The sequence below is a fragment of the Atta colombica genome, unplaced genomic scaffold (genome assembly GCF_001594045.1).
Source record: "Atta colombica isolate Treedump-2 unplaced genomic scaffold, Acol1.0 scaffold65, whole genome shotgun sequence".
NCBI lineage: Eukaryota > Metazoa > Arthropoda > Insecta > Hymenoptera > Formicidae > Atta > Atta colombica.
The window spans coordinates 475,109-482,226 of NW_017259556.1; the positions used below are offsets into that span (position 1 = coordinate 475,109).

General features: G+C 29.1%; 1 pseudogene; it reads right to left on the reverse strand.

Annotated features, from left to right (window-relative positions):
- Positions 1–1,505: 1,505 nt before the first annotated feature.
- Positions 1,506–7,118, reverse strand: part of LOC108692189 — a 25,563-nt pseudogene continuing 19,950 nt past the window's right edge.

The window sequence follows — 7,118 nt, forward strand, 5'->3', positions numbered from 1 at the left end:
TCAGCAGAAAAATATAAAGCATTACCACAATGGAAAAAATACAGCTGAATTATAAATCGCAAAATTATATTTCATGCGTTTCCAAATGCAGATTGTGTGGGCCATACAGTGAGACATGACCATCCTCAACATTATTAAATCATTTTATCATGGAATGTAGTAACGCTACCAAAAGGATAAAACATTTGATGAATTTGATTCACAATTAATACATCGGGTCTAATTATAAATAATTGTACTTTATTTAATTCAAATTAATCTTAATTTTCTTATATAAGGTTTCTAAATAAGTGCGAAAAATTTGAAAAAATGTAATGATGATTTTTTCGAAAATGAAAAAAAGAAAGGTTTTAGATGATAATTTAGGGCCATTTAGGGCTGTTAAAAAATTCTAATGAAAAATTAAACAAATGTTGCTACTTAAAAAATTAAATAAATGTTGCTAGCTTGATAACTTTAAAACGATACGTATATATACCTTTTTTATTAGCAGAAAGTGTTCATTAAATTTTGTTTTTCTAACTTATATCCAAAATTTGAAAAAAAAAAGATTAATTTTTCTCTCCATAGGAGTTGAACTTCTCAGAGAGAAAGGTAAAGGAGTTTATATTTATAAAAATCTCTCTTAATTTTTGACAATGAATTTATCATCTACTAAAATTTTTTGTCAATTATTTAGAAACATTCTATATAAGTACTTTAAATATGTTTAATAATATGATTTGGGCGTGCGTGTATGAAAAGTTTTATTGAGAGAAAGAGAGAGAGAAAGAGAGAGAGAGAGAGAGAAAGAGAGAGAGAGAGAGAGAGAGAGAGAGAGAGAGAGAGAGAGAGAGAGAGAGAGAGAGCGAGAGAGAGAAATGCAGAGATTATATAAATTATAAACGGAATTTATTTATATAACGACCTTCATAACACAATAAAATTACATAAATCATTTTGAATTCTTAAAGTACTTATATAAAAAAACGAGATTTTTATTATTATTTTTTAAATTTTAAAACAATAAAAAATAATAACAATCAAAAAGATACAATATATAAATATATATTATGTTATATAATAATATATATTATGTTGTTTAATAGAAATAGAATAATACAAATACAACTTTTATATGTATATGATTTATTTAGTATAATTGTAAAGTATAAGTATTAACATATTTTCAAGCATATTTCTTTCTCTCGTACCTTGGTTGTAATATATACCCTGTGAGCAATCTATCAGCAATAATAGCTTCTTTCTGAATACTCTAGAGGGCACGTAGATTCAGTTCTAATTTCTTCATCTGCGCTCATATGAAGATTCTTTCTCCCTCTTTCTCTCTCTCTCTCTCTCTCTCTCTCTCTCTTTCTTTCTCTTCTTCCCCTCTTCGTTATTTATAATTATTTATTTTCCAAAAAATATACTAAAAATTATCGCGTTTATATGACTTACAAACTCTTGCATTCTATATAGAATGGATTCAGCTATGTTTTACCATTCGTTGCTTCAATTAGTATTTAATATACATCTTCAATTTTCCTAAAGGTTTCTACTGTTTCTACTATCTGCAATTTCTTTTTAAAAGTTTTTTCTATCTGAGTTCTCGTCTTCCCTCGTGTCTTCGGTAACCATCATTACAAAAAAAGTGCCAATAATGGATATTATACAATAAAAGTAAAAGGTGGCATTTCTATTTTGCGTTATCATCACTGGATATAATTGTATGATGATGCAGTTATATGAATTGGCGATAGTAGTGGTAAGTGACCCAAGAACATTTATGTACTTAGTAGAATATAATTCTCCAATCATGGACCAAGGCACCATAAGAAATCCGAAAGATCCGAATCCCTGCGATGTATCGATTAATGTGAATTCTGTAGTAGATATATTAATAAATTTTTTCAAGAACCTCTTTGAAGAAGTTATAATATCAAGAAGTTAAATAAAATTCAAAATTCAATCTCTATATTGGAGTTCAACTTATATCATTATCATATCATTATCATAATTATAACTTTCTTAAAATTGTTAAACAAGAAATTATAAATTTTTTGAAAATCTTATTTTCTTACCACATAAAAAAGGATGCAAACGAGAGCACCAGTACAATCGCAGCACCAGTGTTCTCAAAAAATTTTAAATACATTGCGCTCAAAGAAATTGATATACCGATACCGGATACAATTGAAATAGTTCGACGACCTATCCTAAAATTAAAAAAATATTTATTATATAAAATTTTCACGAAACATTTCCAGTGCGAAACATATCTATGTTTAATATAATAAATGCAAGGTTGAAAGTAATTACTGCCATTACCGTTTTCATTACTTTTTTCGGTAATAATCATTACTTTCTTTTTTCTATCTATATATATTAGTAACGGCAACATTTTTATATTTTTACAATAACGATAACAAATTCAGACATTACTTTATTAATCCCTTATTATTTTTATAGCTTTTCAATACAGTGTATTATTTTTATTGGCTAGAAAAAAAATTAAATGTAAATTATAATAATACTCGATTGTTTGCACAGCAGAAATATATATACGTAAGTTAATATAACAAGCATTTATGAGATATTCAAAATGTAATATTAATATGTTTAACGATAAATTAATTAAAAATTTGTACAAATTTCAACTCACAGAATTTTTATCAGATTGAATAATAAAATAGAAAAGTTTGACATAATAACTTTAAGATAAAAATACAAATCTATATTTAAGATGAAAATCTATATACGATCAGCTGTCATTTTCTTCCATAAATCTTATGTTCATTGGAAAGAACTTTCTTACAACACCCATGTCTAAAAGTCTAAAAGTCAGATCGACAATTATGTAATAATGTTTATAATGGCATGAATCAACAAGCATAATCGCACGTTAAATCCATTGTAAAGTTAAGGATATGAATTGGTCTGAATCAAATGTAATCTACAAAAAAATCAATAAAAAATTTTAAAAAATTTAATAAAATAAGGCAATAAAAATATTGTGTTTTTTTTAAAACAAACTTATAATCAAGGTGTGATAAAAATCCAAATTTAAAATAATTGTCTAGTAATTGTTAGAGTTTCTATTTCAATCACATTGCGAGAAAGGACATGTGTTTACCGTAACATATTATATATATTGTAGAAAACAATAGTGCAAGGTAGTGTGTGTTACCTCAAAAAAGAAACGCATTACTGTTATCGTTACTTTTTGGAAAAAATAATTCGTTACCGTCACTCATTATCAATTTTAAAAAGTATGCGTTACTTTAAAAGTAATGATTCGTTATTTTTTCGTTATAAGTAAGTTATTAGATTTATTAGATTTTAAAATTATATTAGCTAATAATTGATTTAATATCAAATGTGAAATAAATATTCAAACTTAAAACTCTCTAATAACTATTTTGTATTAGTAAAAAGAAATCCATTATTTTTGATGAAATTGAATAGAAAAATAATGGATTTCTTTTTACTACACCTAATATAAAGCAAACTTTTCTATTAAATTTACACGCACAACATTTTAGATTTCAAATACGTAGCAGATACATGAAATTTGAAATGTTGCAGATACATATAGCGTATGAATTATATAACAGATACGTGTTTAATACCGATGAATGTCCGTCTATAAAAGATACGTAATTTATTTACATATCAGATACATAAAATTTGCAATGTTATAACTATATAGCAGATTTATAGCAATAAGGCAATAAGGCCCGGTTGCATCAATGTTACTTTGACTTTAAGCGAAACTTAAAATTCTCTCTGTCTCGTTTTAAAGCGAAAAAGAGACACAGACAGATAGAATTTTAAATTTCTCATTTAAAATCAAAGTAACGTTGGTGCAATTGAGCCTAAGTCATTTATCAGATATGTATTAATGAATAAATTTTCGTGTTATGGTATAGATACATAATTTACATTACGTAGTAAATATTAATACACAATATATATTTTTATTAAATACGTAAATTATGTATTTGATATAATATATTGGGAGTACAAATTAATTCGATCCGTTTCCCTAGATGGCTCCAGCTGTTGTGAATGGTTCATAGTAACAGCTGATATTGGCGATTTCAGAGAGGTTAAATCTCTGCTAATAATATTCAGTTTATATCGCTTTGAGTTTCATACAAAAACCTTGATTTTTACTACGTTTGAAATGTCGAATTTTGTGTTAACCAAGCATCATTTGCGGGAGGTTTTGATTTTCTACTTTAATTGGAAGAAAAGTGCGACTGAAGCCCATCGAATGCTTGTCGAAGTTTATGGTGATATTGCTCCAAATTATGTAGGGAATGGTTTCGACGTTTCAAGGATGAAGATTTCAGCGTTGAAGACAAGCCTCGCTCTGGACAGCCAAAAAAATTCGAAGACAAAGAATTAGAGGCATTACTCGAAAAAGATCAGAGTCAAACGCAAGAGGAGCTTGCAGAATCATTGGGGATAACTCAACAAGCCGTTTCTGTACGATTGAGAGCCATGGGAATGATTCAAAAACAAGGAAATTGGATGCCTTATGAACTGAAACTGAGAAACGTTGAAAGGCGATTTTTCACTTGCGAACAGCTGATTTAAAGATAACAGAGAAAAAGTTTTTTGCATTGGATTGTGACTGGAGATGAGAAGTCGATATTCTACGACAATCCCAAGAAGAAAAAATACTACATTAAGCCCGGTCGTTGCCATCGATCTCAACATCAACACAATGGCCGAACATTCATGGTTTGAAGATCATGCTCTGTATCTGGGACCAAAAGAGTTTTGCTTATTATGAGCTGCTGAAATCTGGCGATTCCATTACGGGCGATCGGTATCGGCTACAATTGATTCGTTTGAGCCGTGCATTGCGAGAAAAACGGTCGAAATACGAGCAAAGACATGATAAAGTTATTCTTCTTCATGACAACGCTCGGCCTCATGTCGCTAAAATCGTAAAAAAATATTTGGAAACGCTCAAATGGAATTTACTGCACCCGTCGTATTCTTCGGATATTGCTCCTTCTGATTACTGATTGTTCCGAAGGATGTAACAAGTCACCGGTTCACTTCTTTCGCAGAAATCGAAAATTGGCTCCAAAATTGGATCGCCTCCAAAGACGAGTCATTTTCTCGAGATGGAATTCGAAAATTGCCTGAAAGATGAGAAAAAGTAGTAGGCAGCGATGGACAATACTTTAATTGATCTATTCATTCATTTTGTTTTGAAATAAATGCATAAAAAAAACGGACCGAACTAATTTGTACTCCCAATATTTAAGTCCTAAATAAACAGATAATTTCCCATAATATGATTTATTTTCCCATTCTGGAACATAATTTTCTCTTTCGTGAAAAGGAGGAGGACAAGGGGTAGTTTTCCTGATAAGGGATATAGCTCAAAAATCGGTTTTTTTTAAATTGCAGCCTCTTAGAAGGAAAACTATTTGCCCTTTTCACGCTAGAAAGAACCGTAAGTATTAAAATCGGAAAATAAGGCTTTTATGACGGAAAAAAGTCTTTCTTATTGAAAAAAAGTACAAATGCATTGTAATACAACTATTCGCCTAAATCTTTTTTGTTTTAATATGTAATAATAGTATACAAAGTAAGTAAAATGTCCCAGACCGATGAAATATCTCGAAAGCTAAGCATTTCCGAAAGAAATATTTCCTATAAGAGTTGTAAGATTTTAAATGATCTATTCAGTTCTGATCTGGTCAGTTTAATCATAGGTGGCGTCACCAAAGTTAAGCCAAGGTCACATCAACTTTTTTTAAAGGGCATACTCTGTTTTTGATTCCAGAATCTAATATCTGGAATCAAGAGCTTTTCAAAACATTACAATAAAGTTATTTTTGATAAAATATTTTTCGAGTTATTAGGCTAAGTTATATCGCCGGCATTATGCAAAGTGTTCGACCGATGGCTTTAAGACCTCTTAAATGTTATTTAGAATCAGGTTTTGAATAACATTTGTTAAAATCAAGATCATTGGAGATTGTTTTTATTTTCATTTTTGCACTGAAAATTCATTTTTATGTAAAATAGTTCTTTCTAGCGTGAAAACTATGTTCAGCAAGGGGTAATTTCTTTGCTAAGGGGTTGCAGCTAAAAAATTAAAGATTATATATTTTTGTACCAGATTTGTGCCAGAATTATATTCATTAATGAAGATGTAGTCCTATTTTTAATAACTTACCTTTTGAGTGCAGACTAGTTGTGGGGTTGTTTTGGGAGTAAGGAATGGAGCTCGACAAAGATTTAAAAGTTCATAAAGAGCTTTTAATTTTAAGTCTAGAAGCGATTTCCTATTATTAATTTTAAAGGAGGGGGAGGGCTAAGACGTCTATTGAGCCCCCCATCTTTAAATTAAGATTCCTGCTAATCGGGACGAGCTCAAAATTTTTTTGCGGGGTTTGGAATTATAAATTGCTCCAAATTCTGAGCTATGCGTTCTTTTATTTTGACATAGTGGTGGAGGGAGGGAGGAGCAGCTGTACAGAGTGTAAAATAAAATAGATAGAATAATGCGATGATACAAAATATATATTCTCCTATATACATATATTGTATATAAAACATTATTTTCTTTTTTTTATTATATTGTAATGAACAACGTATAGTTGATAAATTTTTTTTTATTATTATTTCGTAAATGATCATATATATGTATATAGCTCAAAATTATAAAAATAGCTCTGTGAAGTTCGAGATACAATATAATAATTATTTAACATTGAAATATAATTTTTCATAATATTGAATTATTCATTAATTTCTTGGCCTTTTAAATCTTTTTAACTTTAATAATAATAAAAATTTAATAATAATAAAAAATATTTCGCGGGCGTGAAGAATAGAGTCTTTGTCACTTTTAAGTCGACTAAAATATAGTCGACTAATAGCAAATAGTCAACTTATAGTCGACGCATAGTTGACTCATAGTCAACTGTTGAAAGTCAACTTTAAGTCAACTGAGAACAGTCGATTTTAAATCGACTATAAACCGACAAATAGTCATTCGTATTGTGTGGGAGTCTTCGTCCTGTTTCTAACCGTTTTCGAAAAAAACTTGACTTTTTTATCAAACACACCCTGTATATATGTATATATAATAAATAAATATATAA